Source organism: Rhagoletis pomonella, unplaced genomic scaffold (genome assembly GCF_013731165.1).
Source record: "Rhagoletis pomonella isolate Grant_MI unplaced genomic scaffold, Rhpom_1.0 Rhpom_scaffold_00092, whole genome shotgun sequence".
Classification (NCBI taxonomy): domain Eukaryota; kingdom Metazoa; phylum Arthropoda; class Insecta; order Diptera; family Tephritidae; genus Rhagoletis; species Rhagoletis pomonella.
The window spans coordinates 64,700-81,175 of NW_023458646.1; the positions used below are offsets into that span (position 1 = coordinate 64,700).

At 34.8% G+C, this 16,476-nt stretch overlaps 1 pseudogene; it reads right to left on the reverse strand.

The window, feature by feature from the left end:
- Positions 1-311: 311 nt before the first annotated feature.
- LOC118749944 lies at positions 312-437 on the reverse strand (annotated as a pseudogene).
- Positions 438-16,476: the final 16,039 nt, after the last annotated feature.

A 16,476-nucleotide genomic window follows, 5' to 3' on the forward strand; every position in this document is an offset into this window, starting at 1 on the left:
TTAATCAAAAAGTTAATTCTGAATATATTTTCACCTCAAATATTGTATACAAAGATATATTGTAAGTAACACCATGTTTCCCTCAACTCATGACACTCATATGTATATCAGTCAGTTTGTAATATGTTTTTATGTACCTAATAAGTATAAGTTCTGATGTACTATAAATCTCATTCACGCTTTGTAATATATGTAGAATAAAAAAAGAGGTTTATAAGAATAATTCAGTGTATTATTTCCGCGAACTATTAGAACAGTCTGCTTCTATCTGTGGCTGCAAAGAGGGATGAGTTTACTGTGTATTTCTGTCTGCGCACGCACGAGTTATTCGCATTAGGAATAATCGCGAAGGTCAACTCAGCCGAAGTGCAATGGCCAAGCCTCGCTCCGGAGGAACCGCCTTCATGATCACGGTAACCTCTACGCCAGCTAAGTAGAGAAAAAGCTGGCAACACTGGTGTGAATAGAAGTCTGATTTGAGTGTGCTCTCGAATGAATTTAATAATATAGTGTAAAAAGAAAAGAAAAAAAAATAACACATATATGTACATCAGTTTTTGTGGAGAGAAATATCACAGTAGCAAAGTTATACTAAATATACTGCATTTTGTCGTCGTCACCAGTGTTGCCACTTGAGTTTATTTTTAGGTACCAAAACGGCTACCAAATTAGTTTTCAAACTACCAAATTTTTGTTCATCATTAAAACGAAATTTTTTGAATTTAAGGGGTTTTTAACTACACAATTTGACAGTATAATATTGTTTATGGTGTTTGTTAACCATTCATACTGATATTTAGGGTTAAAAAAAAAACAAATTCGGGCTTTTAAATAAAAGAAATAACGTATTGCGTAAAAAACTTTTGTAAAAAATGTAAATATCTTTGAGAACAATTCAATTCATATCAAAAAATTTTTATGTTTGAAAAACAAAATCTGATATTTTATGTATTTCAATAAAAAAATCCAAATTTTGTTTCGATTTGCATACATTCACATTTGGCATATTGCCTATCACCAATTTTTCTTTCAAGACGATAGGCAAATTTTCGTTCAATTTCAACAGCTGATCGAGCATATTTTGGGAAGTCAGTTTTTGTTTGCAGAAAATTGTGTGCTTAGTAAAATTTAGAAAAAAACAAAGAAAACTTAAACGTGTAAGCAAATTGAAAGCAATGTTTTAATGCTCAATTTGATTGACTTTTCAAAGCATTTTTGCCTACCAAAAGCTTCATCAAACCAACCAAAATACCAAAGGAGAATGAAGCTACCAATTTTGATCCAATTGGACCAAAACGGCAACGCTGGTCGTCACTGGTTTTTACTTTGGTGCCTGTTTTGCGATTGTTGTTGTGCAGGAGAGCGCTTTGGGTTTGCGTTAAGTGTGGGAAAAATCGCGTAGACTTACATACATACATAGCATCAACAAAGCATCATTGCCGTAATACTGAGAGAAATAGCACAGTAGCAAATTTATACTAAATATACTGCATTTTGTAAGTCCCACTACGCGTAGCGCCATCTGCAGTGGGATAGCGGACTTTTTTCAAGCATTACACTGCGTCTTCACTATGCCTTTAGGACGAACTCCAGTCAAAAATTCGGTTTGCGAACAAAGCAGCAAGCGGAAAATTACAGAACTATCACCAGATAATACTGTCAGTGTTCAGAATACTCAAGTTGGTAAAATGGATACCTAATGGGTTTAATGGGGGCACTACTGGACCAAAAGCTGGATGACAAGCTGAAGAACATGCCGACAAAAGCAGACTTAGTAACAGAATTAGTAACTGAAAAGTTAACTGAAGTGTCTGCAGAGGTAGTATCGCTTAGGGCCGAAAATGAACTCCTTTAGGGTAAGCTAAAGCAGTTGGAACAACAATGGCAGGCAGACAGAAGGGAAGTAGCGCGAGTGGTTGACCTCCAGAAGAGATGCAACATCATTGACAGAGGTCTCGACAAAGGAAACGGTCCAATGGAAGCAGCTAAAGCGTTGTTCGACCAACTTGGTGCTGCTGACGTAAAGATTAAATCATCGAAAATAATATATGAACATAACAAGAAAATAGGTATTGCTGTCGAAGTTGGTTCAGTGGAGATGGTGCAAAGAGTGTTGTGTAGCTCTAAAAAACTAGCAGGCACGTCAATATCTTTGAAGAAAGACCTTAGTTCAGATCGGCAGCTAAAACGGCGGATGATGGTGCAAATAAAAAGTGAGATTATGAAAGTAGACCGTAGTCATAAAGATAAAGTAAGAGACGATAGGATTAATATAGGGAACGTATGGCTATCTTGGAATAGGGAAAATGTACTAACTGGGAAAGATGTATCTGCTAGAGCAGTTTTTGAAAATACATATGGAGATAAGCTAAATAATATAGATTTTTCATACAGCTCTGTCCTGGATAGAACTCAGAAAAACAGGTATACAAAAAAGTAAACAAAGATAGGAGTGGAAAATCTTATTATGAGGCACAAGCCGGTAGCGTTTATGCTGAAAATGGATTAAAACTGTTAACAACTCAGAAAACCGTAAGCAGTACAACAACTTTTAATGAACGCATAAGAAAGTGTAGCATAATATCTTATAATGTTGCTAATTTAAATAGTAAGCTTAATTTTCCTAATTTTTTTACATACATAAATAATTTCGATATTTTCTTTTTATACGAAACGCATGTACTTACGGCGGCCAGATCAAAATTTGTTTCCTACTTTAAAAACTATAACCTTCACTGGATTGACGCCATGAAGACCCATGAAGCTGGTCGTGCTAGTGGAGGTTGTCTGTACGGTTTTAGGAGAACAGCTGAACACACATACAAGTTAAAATTTGAGACTATTTTCCACACTGTCATTTTATTGGCTCAATTCAATGGAACTGTTTTCTATTTTATACCCCAGTTCACAAACTGCACGAGTTGGGATGACGAGTTTTGAAAGTTCGAGGAATTCCTGTCCAAGCTACATCCCTCTTCGTTTTGAATAATAGGCGACCTGAATGCCCGGATAGGCCTAGAACATAGCATAGAAAGTAATCTTCTCCACGAAGTGCCAAACTGTGTGGAGCGCAGAGTCTCTAAAGATTCAGTTTTAGATAGGAAAGGAAAACGACTGATAAGCCTGGTGGATGATCTAGGCGGTGTTGTTTTGAATGGTAGAACGAAAGGCGACTCCCAGGGTGATCTAACGTTCTGTGGTGCAGTGGGCACTTCAGTCATCGATTATGCCATTGCCTCTTTCGACTTTCTGGCATTAGTTGATAGTTTCTGCGTTGGTTCTAAGGAATTTTCAGATCATGTGCCACTTATTTTGACCCTCGTTGGTTTTTCAACTGTGTACTTACAATTCCCCAAAAGGCTAATTTGGAAGCAAAAAAATCTAAAGAGTAATCGCTATCAGCTCACTACAGCTCTTCACTATAATAATGTGGGCCAAAATGCACCAATTACGGACAGGATGTCTGCATTAGCAAACAGCATAACAAACGCGTCAAGTTTTAAAACAGGGAAAAAACTCTTCACTCCCAAAAATGACTGGTTCGACTGCGAATGTTTTAATGCGCGTACTAAAATATTGAAACAACTTAGACTTTTTCGGAAACACAACAGTGTAAGTGCGAAGAAAAAGCATTCGACGTGCCGCAGAAAATACGTCAATTTATGCAACCAGAAAAAGTTGAGCTGGCGATGTAGGGAAATTGATAAGTTGAACACAGTAACTGAAGCTAGGGACTGGTGGCGTTTAGCGAACTCACTCAAGCAGTCTAGTCCACGAATGAATGAATCTAACCCTTACAGATTTCTACACTCACTTCAGGGCCCTCCTGCATCGCCCAGAGCAAGAGATTTCTATCCATTGGGCTATGCGTTTGATTATCGACCCGTTCTTAGACGCTCCAATTGAAATGCGAGAATTATTGCTGGCTCTTAGGAATTGCAAAAACGACAAAGCTCCAGGCCTTGATCGAATTAGTTACGAATTTTATAAATTTTGGCCTCTTAGATGAAGTGCTGTTAATCTTAGATACAATATTTTTAAAGAAACAAATTCCCTCTTCATTTCGCAAGGCAGTGATAATCACTCTTTTCAAGAAAAGTGACCCTGAAATTGTTGCGAACTATAGGGACTTTCGTTGCTTGATACATTATATAAAATTTTCACGGGAATCTTGCTTAACCGTATATATGCATGGATTGACTGCAACAACGTTTTAAACGAATTTCAGGCTGGTTTCCGGAAAGGCTACTCTACAGTGGACAATATTTTTAGCCTTACTAGCATAGTTGAACTGAATTGGAAGGCCAAACGGAAAACCTTCGCATTCTTTGTTGATTTTTCTTGCGCGTTCGACACAATTCCACGCAACATGATGTTTTATAAACTAGCATCATACGGATTGTCGAGTTATATGATTGAAATACTTCGCTTATTATATGTAGATGCAACAAACCAAGTGTTGCTCAACAACGAGTTGTCCGAGTCCACCAAGGTGTAAGACGAAGGATGTTTGCTAAGCCCAGTACTTTTCTCGCTATATCTCAACGATTTAAATGAGAGTCTACCCGGTGGCGTGTTTGTGGCTGAGACGCAAGAAAAGCTTTCGCTGAATCTCCGGAGTCGTTACAGGAAATGATTGACGCAATGTATGATTATAGCAAAAAGTGGGGCCTTAAAGTCAATCTAGCAAAAAAATTATGATATTTAGGAAGGGTACCAGAGTTCCTTATAGGTATAGCTGGAACTTCGGTAAGGAGAATATTGAGATTGTGAACGAATACAAATACCTCGGTATCACTCTCAACTATAAACTCACTTATGTCAAACATCTAGAAGAAAAACTACTAGTATCAAAAAATGTCATCAATGCTACCTGGTTAAAATACATTAATATCTGTATATCTAAAAAAATTAAAATTTTCGACGCAGCTGCAAGATCGATCCTATTTTATGGAGCACAAATATGGGGTATAGATAAACAGGAATCGGTAGAGAATCTCCTGCGGTTTTTTATTAAGAAGCTCATATTTTTGCCCTCTAACACACCCAATTATATGTTGTTCATATCCAGGTGTTTAAGCTTACCGGACAGCAGACTACCATGCATTCTGGCCAAGGAGGCGGTGAGACAAAATGCGTGTTGGGTAGCTAAGTGCCATAGTATATCAACAGCGCAAATATTGAACCATTGACAGAATTTACTACTAACACTGTAAATACATACATCCCGTTGTTGCTTGAGAAACTCGAAAAACTCAACTCAACTGTTTCAAGAAAGAGCACAAAGTACCACAACCCATGACCTATATCCGTATGTATTTTCTACAAACAAGTACTATTTTAAAGATGAATTTTCGGCTCATCAATTAAGTTTAATTTTTCGCGCAAGAGGTGGGCTACTGAACATAAATGCGACAACATTCAAGAACGTCGCATCCGCAGCTTGTCCAGTTTGTAACTTGGGGGAGTCAGAAAATACACTCCACATTCTTGGGACATGTCCAATCTATAAAAACATGAGCTTACACTGTTTTGGGGAGACGGTTTTGAATCTGGCTAAAGTAATAAACATTTTAAATGGCTGTGACTACAGAGCTTTGTACACTTACTTATTGCACTGTTTGAAGTATAGGGAGTTAATTTTAACGGAATTCTAATATACCACACAAAATTTTTGTTTCTTTTCTTCTTCTTTGTTTTTAAGTTGCCAGTATAAATTTTCCGACTATCGACCTATTATGTCATAGCCGTATGTTCGTATTTTCATCCATTTATAAATATTAAACATTAATTGTATCTGATATAATAAATAAAATAAACTTCAATGTGCGAAGCTCACTGTGTACGTGGCTTGTAAATTAGCTTGAGCTAGCATTGCGAATCCCCACGATAGCAACGAGTGATTATTTATTTGTTTAAGTGAGTATTAGAGCGTGAGAATATATTTTGAGCTAGAGCGAACTTGAGCTGGGATTTGAGTAACAAATTGTTTTTCGGTTTTCACGTTTTGTATGCTTACACAGGTATGTATATATCTGTGTTCGTATGGAAAAGTAGCTTATGTCGAAAGGCTGACTTTAGTATAATGCGGCATTCCCTTTATTCTTTAAACGACAAGGACTTTTTTGAAGAGACTTAATGAGAATATTGACTTGCTAGTATCGGAATTATTTCTTGCACGTTTATTTGCCAAAAGTTGTTCAACGGCTCAGCGCCAGTGAATAATTCGCAATCGTATGCTGCGAATGCCGATTTATACTAAAGCCAGCCTTTCGACATAAGCTACTTTTCAATACGAACACAGATATGTATCTACATCACTGATGCGGACCGCCTTGCCCACGGGCAAAGCTCTTTTAAACTTTCCCAAGAATGATAGACACAAGATTGCGCCGATTGCAGCAGAATTCATGAGAGTAATTTGACGTCACCGTAAGATTGACAACTGAGATGGCAAATAAAACTGCTGTGTAGTGATGTGCTGAATTGTCGGTACCCAAAACTTAAAAAAGGTTTCGGTACCCAATACTTCCTTATCGGTACCCTATACTGATTCTTTACATTAAACCTTCGCCATTATATGCATTTCAAGTTTAGGAAAAACTTTTATTACTAATTTATATGATATCGGCTAAAACACTTGGACTTATCGCAACAGAGAAATATTATTTTATCAGTTTTAACCTTATGCTATCCAAGTTTCAAGAGAAATAATTTGACGGGTGAAGAAGCCTTTCAGGGGGGAGATTCTGTAACCAGTTAGCGACAAGTTTCGGATCGATATCGCACTTGTTGACGAAAAAATATTTCATATCATACGTCAACAACCAATACTGATTCAAAAATTGTTACAGAAACTGGTTACAGAATCTGTCCCCAGGCCTACAAAAAGGATATCGTCCGATTCAGCTAGAACAAAAATGCTTCAAACAAGTAAGAGTTTCTCTATATTATGGCCTCGAACCAACATATATACATCTTTCATTTGAATCAGTATTAAAAGCTCTATCGGCTCCTACATTCGGGTTTTGAGAGGCGAGTCTCCCCTGAACCGTTTTTTCCATATTTTTGGCCTATTTGCGTTTTTATTCGAAACCTAAATGTTTCGGTACCGAGTATCGAGAGTACTGAATACTTAAAAGTATTGACTCAGCACATCACTACTGCTGTCATCTCGACTGTGACGTCAGCAAAACAGCTGATTCTGTCAAATTCACTGAGAGCCGATTAGCGGTGTTTCCATCGGCACCACCTTCCGTATTCACTCCACCGTGAAACTTTCCATACCTCTTGTTCTATCTTCCATGAAGATTGGTCTTCTTTGTTTTTACGACGTCTTCCTCTAGGCACCGAAACAACCACGTTTTCTTGCAGTTTTCTAAGATGGAGACTTTTGAACTTGTATAAATACGTACAATAAATATTATAGCGACTTTTGAAAGTGTATATATACATACAGTAAGTATTATAGCGACTTTTGCTAGAGTAGCTAACATTTGATGATATTTTTTTCACAATATATAAGGATTTTGCACTGTATTGTTAGTGGACATGAAACTACTTTAAATACTGGCACGTTAACCACCAAAAATTAAAAATCGAAAAAATTTTACATTGAGCACTTTGCAAGTGGACTACTCACATACGAACATAGGCTGCATACATATATATGTTTGTACGTATGAACACCGCTCAATAAGGCAAAGGGTATTCAAATTCAATTTAGCTCTTGGGTGGTTACTTACCGTGACATTTCTTTCTTTTGGTTATTTTTGGTAACCTGAATTTCGGGTGTTGGGCCGGGTCCCTCTTTTCCAGTTTTTGTTTTTGCCTTAGGGTCTGCCTTGCTGCCTTGCTGACTTCAACGTCCCCAGTTCTCCTTTATTTCCTTATAGAGTTATTGCTTTGTGTTGATTTCACTTCCGTTTTTTTGTGGTTTTCGTGTTATGTCTCTTTACTTGGTAAGTTAATATTAACTCCTTTTTTTACCTTCCTTTTATTAGCTCGGGATGTAACTATGTAATATTGATGCGCCTAAAAGATGCAGCGATTTCTAGTCTCAAGTTACATACCTGACGACAGTACGAATGACCATTATAATAGGGAGGTTTTAGTTTTTTAAACTATAATTTTATTATTACTTTCTAATTAATTTTTTTTAATTAATTAAGTATTGACTTGGTTTTGTATTTTTTGCATTTTTTCCACTTCAAAAGTTTGGTTGAATTGTCTATTTGACCTTTCACTTAAAATTGTTAATGTACACATACGTATGTATTTTTAATTAGCACTTTTTCTCGCTTTTAGTTGAGTTGGGGCCAATTCTTTTTCCGAAAGAATCCGGCCACGATAGCAATGTTTATATAGTGGGGGAGTTGGGGTTTAAATTAATTAATAAATTAATAAAATATTCAACAATTCACTTTATTGGGTTCAAAAGTTCAGGTATTCATTTGAGTTGTTACAAAGCACAAGATGCGAAGGTTTTTGAGTAAATTGGCAAATTCAGCGGAAATTGCACACGGAAATGTTGCGACGGAAATGATGCAACGGAGATGATGCAACGGAAATGGTGCAATGGAAATGGTTGGGGCTGAAACAAGTACTTCTTGTGTGTATGCAACGGAAATCGTTGGGGCTGAAACAAGTGCTTCTTATGTGTATGCATATGGTATTAATTTAAGAAAAATTTGCCAACAAAAGGTTAAAGAATAACACTTAGAAAAAGATCAATACAAGAATGAAAGTAAAGGTGACTACGTACATAAATCAGTGTCCGCCAAAAAGAGAAAAGTCTTAAAATGAGAATGTATTAGTTATGAAATAAAAAATGAGAATGTGTTGGTGGTAATGCATGGAAATTTCTGTGTTGTATTACTTATTATAAAAACTTTGGTATGTTTTTTTTGCAGTTTTTTCATTGTGCGTTTTTTTAGATCTAAACAACATAGAAACATATAATGAAAGTTAACGGCCCTGAGAAAGGAAAAAGTTGGTAAAATTTTGTATGTATTGTACAAAATTATTATTATTTTTATATAATTTAAGTGTGGATTTCTCAGCAAAAAAGATAACGTGCTTCGAGCACTCTTAATATTAAAAGAAAATTTCGTTGATTTCAAGTAGAAATAAAATGAAAATATATATATCTAATATAAATTAATTTTAAAATTAGGTAAAACTTGACATTTAAGAACAGTTTAAAATAACGACTAAACCAAAAGATAAATAACAAAACATATAGTATGTTTTAATTGAGGACTAGTCTGGTATTAAAAAAAATACATAATTCACAAAGTTCTTTTAATATGAAGAAAAAGCAGGACTTGGTACCATATACATACCTATTTCTAGGGGTGTATGTACGAAAAATTGTGTTATAAAATTTTTGAATGAATATTCATTCATTCTGCTCAGTGTACCTACTTTATTCCACAATAATGCGTCATCAACCTGCTTCGCCTATTGTTTGCATGCAACTAAATAAAATTTGTTGCTCTGCTACTCTTTCTGTTGACGTTCGGATTGTGTACGTGTAAGAAGCCGATTGTGTACATGTAAAAGGCCGCATATAGTTCGTTTCCCAGGAAAGTGTTTGGCGGGCACTGACATAAATGAAGAAAAGGATAAAGGCAAAGGTAAAAATAACAACAAAAACAAAGATGCGTAAACATAAAGGCAAAAACGAAGACTAAGGTAAATTTAAACACTTTACTTATACAAATATATAAGGGAAAATATGTAGCTGAAAAAAATGATGAACATAAAAGTAAAGACAAAGAGGAGTACGAGGATACCGATAAAAGCAAAGATGAAGATAGGGGAAGAAAGATTAAAATAGAAGTAATTAAAGAGGAAAGGATATAGAGAGAGACACATAGACTCAATCTGGGAACTATTTTGGGATTTTAAAGATTTTCGGGATTCTCGAGACCTATCGATAAAATAATATTCTTATCGGTTTTCTTATCGATTTTGTTATCGATATTTATCGATTTATTATCGATATTTACCGATTTTGTTATCGATAATTATCGATTTTCTAATCGATAACAAAACGATTTTGTTATCGATATTTATCGACTTTGTTACCGATATTTATCAATTTTGTTATCGATTTTAGTATCGATATTTATCCGATTTTGTTACCGATATTTATCGATTTTGCTATCCATATTTATCGATTCTGTTATCGATTTTGTTATCGATATTTATCGATTTTGTTATCGATATTTATCGATTTTGTTATCGATATTTATCGATTTTGTTATCGATAGTTATCGATTTTGTTATCGAATTTATTATCGATATTAATGGATTTTGTTATCGATATAACTCGATTTTGTTATCGATTTTGCTATCGATATTTATCGATTTTGTTATCGATATTTATCGATATTTATAGATTTTGTTATCGATATTTATCGATATTTATCGATTTTGTTATCGATATTTTTATCGATTTTCTAATCGATTTAGCTACCAATGGTATCATCGATGTTGCTATTGAAATTTTTATCGAATTTGTCATCGATTTTGGTATCGGTATTTTGATGGACGTTATAATCGATTTTGTTATCGATTGAGTATAAAGATAAAAATGAAGATAATGGAAAAACAGAATATCATGAATGTTATTAAAACGAACAGTGGTAGAGGTAGGGATCTACATTGATAGAAAAAAGCGAAAAAATATAACCTTAAGCAAAAGCAGATGTGTGTATGTATAGAATAAGTAAAGTAAGTTTCACTTCTACAGTGTGGCCCAGGCGCACTTACTTTTTTTATTCTGTCAGCGGTCGCGAATGATTTGACGATTCGGCTTTTCCTCCCTCTTAATTTCGGTGGCAAAGAATTGAGGCATTTTAGAGGTCAATGGGGTTGCCACAGTCCTCATCATGACCAAAGATAAAGATTTCAAAGTATATTTTACAAAAAAATTTTTAAATAAAAAGAAAATCACTGGCCACGTTATATTTATTTATTTATCAGTATGATATCTACAATACTAAGAAAACATGTTATATATCCTTTTGGAAAAGATACCTAATTATCCAAAAAACAACTTTTCTAGTTTTTTACTGTCTACGTTACACTTAACATTTGCGGTACATTTCATTACGACTTAATAGGAGTTTTTCGCTAAGTTGGAACGTATCCTTTTAAACTAATTTATTTTCTATCGTTCAGAACTTAATCGGCCAAAGTAAATCAAGGAAAGCTTATATTATTGTACTTTTCCTTGTTCAAGTATCGAAAAATCCATCGACAAAAGGACCAAAATATTAAACACAAAATGCTTGGACATGATAGCAATTATAGCCCGAACACAATGAAAACGATGAACTACACACCACAGCTGTCAAATTTTTTCAACACGTACTCTTATGTAGATAATTATTTTGACGACGACCGGGCTACGCGACGGCTGTGGTTGTGGCCAGATTAGATCTATTTCTATTTTTCCGGCGACCGATAAGGTTCTTCCTCTTCTTTTATGTCAAACTCATACAAATTCATGATGTCGCTGCCGCGTTCAAAAAAATTATGTCGTCATCGACAAAGCGTTTAGATAATTAAGATAAAAAATTGGAAGCTGTGCCCCATATCTCGTCGTTTTCAATGTGTTCAGAACTTTAGTGTCAGAAGCAGCTGACAAATATAGTGAATACCAATAATCACTAATATGTTCAATATTTGAAAAAAAAAAATCGGGCTGGTTTACTTTTCTGTAGAATTGGCCATAAACGTATTTACATATGTATGTATTCTGTATGCATAACAAAATGCATAACCAAAACAAACGCGAAAAATATCGTCGTTGAAATAACGTCGTTGAAAATTTTTCGCGATACGTTGTTGTGAGTGATCGCCAATGGATTACTTGCATCGTTTTTCTCATTTATGAGAGGCTGACATCGGCAATGCTCGGACTTTTCATATTCGAGTGAGAGGAAATTTCTTTGCTTTTTTCTATCGCGAATGAAAAGCAGCGGAAATTTATTTGTCGATCGCATTCCGAATGAGAGGGATGACAAATTTGTTTGCATTTTTCACTCGCGAATGCAAAAATAATTGTTGAAAATTCTTGATCGCGAACGTGAGAGAATGTGAGTGCTTACATACATATATGTATGTAGGTAAGGCTGGGTCGATTTTGTATGGGGGAAAATAAAAGGCATTTGGCGGTATTGTAACAGTATTATTTATGTTGTCTTAGGTCTAAGCCAATAGTTATTGGCCACGAAAGATTAATTTAAAACTTATCTTTAGATCGCGCAATTGATTCAAGTTGTATGAATTTTGAAAATTAAACTTTGGCTCGTAATATCTATGCAATTCGTTTATTGTTATTAACAGGACGATATATCAAATTAAAGGTTATTAAATTTAGTATCTAACGTTCATATATCATTTTTCAATAAGACTACAAGATTTTAAGATATTAAGATACATTTTACAAAACCCATAATTTTCCCTTATGAATTTTAAATTTTTCATTACTTCAGCAACTTTAGTAAATATTACCCGATTGGTACGTAATAATTACCAAATTGAAGGCGGGACTTACTGTTACTGATTTGTGATAATAATATGATGAAAATCATTCAGATTATAACAAAATATTTAAAAATAAAAAAATGTTTAACAAAAATTTGTGTCAACTTGCTATATTTGCAATTTTTGTATTGTATGCATAAACATAAGTAACCTAATTAGTGTTTCTAGAAGTTGTGCTTCTTCAGCGTTTCCATACTAGAGATTTACGCCGACAGGCTTTGCGGCGGCGGCGGCGGCGACGCCGGCGCTACTGCCCATAAGATAGATTCCAAAGAGCCATGAGGCTACTAATCTTATCATGCCATCTCATCAGCGTTGGGCATTCGCCATTCCAATTCAGATTATAATTATATTTAATTCATTCATTGAATTAGTTTTAAATTTAAATTACGTTACTCCCTACTTGAATTCAAATGTTGAGTGTCTGGCGCTGATGGATGGGCGAACAGAAGAAGGTCTGAGGTATATACATACATACACACATGGCTCTCTTTGTTCTCTACAGATCCGTATGTAATATTTAAATTCAAAGAAATAAAAAAAATTCAGAAACAATTATCTTATCAACCGTTATGTTGAATTACGGAGTTCTTACGATTTTTGGCGGATTACATATTGAAAACAAGGTTGGTCTACTTTTTTCCAAAAGTTTTACCCATCAAGTTAATTAAATGTAATGAAAATTTATTTAACACCGCTTTTTCAATTGCAAAAAAATTATAATTTAAGTAAATTTATTAACTGAACTTTTTTTTTATTTTAATTGAGCTTGAGGCCGTTATTACTGAAACTTTTTTGGAAAAACACCAATAAAAATATTTCAAAATAAATCGTTACTAGGCCAGAAAATAACAAAAACTAAATATTGAAAATTTTTTCTAAGGAGCTAAAGAGAAATTAATTTGTTTAACTCTTTGCTCCAGCTCCGCTCCAGCTAAAATCGAAGCCCTGGATGCGAGGAAGCAAAACCTTCCTGGGGTTTACCCACCACAAAGGAATGCTAACGAAATTTCCACATGGCCACCTAGTACTTGTATTCGTGTGTGGCACCCAATAATAAAATAATTTACAAATGTAAAAATTAGCAAAATAAGTGTTTGATTTTTATTAAAAGTCTGTTTAAAATACTAAAATAAAAAAAATACACAGGAAACTCAGCTTGTCTTTGTTTTATATATAATAATTGAGGAGTTAGATGCAATGGGGCAGCTTCTGTTAAAACTGCTTCTTGAGATATTGCCATTAAAGTTTTTGATGTGTTTTAACTTTCTTGTTGTTGTAGTCTGCGCATAAAAAAATGGTATTGAAAAGAATTGTCTACTGTGGAAAAAATTCGTTAGATTACCAGTATTTGATCTTAATTTAACTGTAATAAACGCTTTCGATCGAAAATATGTTACATATGTTTTTTCTGAGTTACGCTATTTTTGGAAAAACAAAGGAGATCATATTCTTGTCCAGTGACCCAAGTTATAAAAAAAGAACTTCTTTAAAAATGTAATTTTCATTTCGTAAAATTGTGTTTTTATACGAGTAGTATTTAGCAGGGACGTGAACCGGTTTTGAACCGAACCAGCTTTGAACCGGAAAACCGCTCTTTTCTATTAATTGTACTGAACCATTAACCGAACGGAAATTTTCCACAAATGTTTGATCCGAACCGAAAACCGAACCACTTTCTATAAAGATTGAGAGGTTCGTTTCAACCAATTTTCAATAAGAAAATGTACCCACTTTTTTTCTTTTTGGTAAACATGGTAATAACTATCAAGTTTGTTTACCATGTGACAATATCAAATGTAAAGGCAACCCATCTCATTTGACAGACATTTGACCCTTAACCTTGCGCGTTGTTGCACTTGACACTTGACACTTAAACTTGCGCGAAATTTTTTTGTTTTTCGAACCGTTGAAAAGAACCGAAACCCCGGTTCAAAGACCAAAAAAAACCGCTTTGACCAACCAATCCAAAAGTGCAAAAACGGTTCGAACCGCTGAGCCGAACCGACCAAATTTTTCATCCGGTTCACGTCCCTGGTATTTAGTTCCTTCAAACGATGTATTTCAATGTACATACACGCCGCCGCCGCCGCGCCGATATTTTCGTAACTCGGCGGCGGCGCGTGAGAAATCACAAAAAACGGCGGCGGCGGCGGCGTGGCTCGGCGGCGTATACCTCTATACCATACTCAATTGCATACACAAAATTTTTCCATGGTGATGAAAAATAATAGATTTTCGATTAGAGCTACCGAAATTTTTCATAAATTTGCGAAAATTCGCAAACTATGGCTAATATTAAAAAACTATTAGAATATTTGGAACCAGCTACCTAAATGCAGGCTAGCAATATTAATGCTGTTCTTTACATCTTTTGACTATAGGCCAGTGCAATTATCAAAAGAACAATTAAAATGTTACTGAAAAAAGAGAAGTTTGAGATTAACGATAAGGTAAAGGGCTGCGAGAAATGATATTTGACTTTATCTTTTGCGTTAACGGATTCACTATCTAATAATATGCACCAAACCTTTATGCTGAACCCAGAATTTTTAACAAGAATTGGTCTTATTCGACTAGTTAGCTGTGTGTCACTGGGTGGTCGATGCGCGGGCGCTTACAATTAAAATAAAAGACTAATATTTTGCAGGCTTGTTGTTGACTTCATGGTACAATATATTTTCACTATTACCAAGGCATTTGAGACAAATTAGATTTTCGACCCGCCCTAATGTGGATATATATAAAAGGGCATATACACGACACCAGCTTGCTGGCACCATCAAATGATTGTACCATCAGGCTCGAAGCACACAACATACCAGCTTGCTGGTACAATATTTATTTATTCACAGTAAAAATGATAGTTTACTTTTAATTCCAGTTAGTATTTAATGTAAACACTTTTGGAATTAAATTTGATTTTTAATCCCAAAAAGTTTTATTTTTAAACTATGAAATATTCTTGCAATTTTATTATATCTAAAATGGCTTAAAAACAAAACCTTAATCAGTGTTGAACGCTTTGTTTACAAAATATTGTTTATTTTTTGTTTTAATTTTAGGCACAAAAAGCATTAAATGGTCTCTCTAACGTTTTAAGTATTTTTGGTTTAAAAACAAAAGCAAAACAGTATTAAGAAAATTGCTTACTCCCAATTATATTTAATGTACTCCCAACATTAGTACTTTTGGTTTAAAAAGAAAACCAGAAAAGTACTAAAAAATTTTCTTACTCTCAATCAGTATCAGTATCACGTGTACCACTTTTGGAGAAGCGTCATAATGTTTCTGAAAGTTAAATACCACGAAGAAGTGCATTTAATAAAAATAAGAAATCCTGAAAATGAGGGATTATCGACGAATGAAACAATTATATCAAGTAAGTAATCTAAAAAACTTCTCAAGTTTTATGAAAGATAATTGTATTTCTTTTCAGTTGGGGAACAATTAAAGATCGATCCCGACTGTGCAATAACATTGCGAGACCGCGACGGAGCTGAAATTTTTGTGGATTATTTCCAGGAAATTCTTTATCAATATAAAGGCAGTAGCTGTTTTTTGTTGGAAATAAATGAAAATTCGACAAAGGAACAATCATCCCAATCATCAGTGGTGTCAAGCTTAAATCACAAGGTTAGTGTTGCACACTGCAATTAAAAGACTTGTTGTAATGAATAAATTTGAACAGGCGCTGGAAAACTACAAGGTAACGTAGCTAACATTCAAAACTCCAAAAATTCTTTCTCACGCTAATGCAGTGCACCTGAATTCCAATTCTTGCACGCGCATCCGCGAAATTGCTGACTACAAGTCTGGACACCCGACACCCTCAACCAAGGCCAAGGCATCGCACCTGTTAATTCAGTATGTTAAACCGGCACAACGCTTGAGCAAGGTCGTGGCCGATTTAAT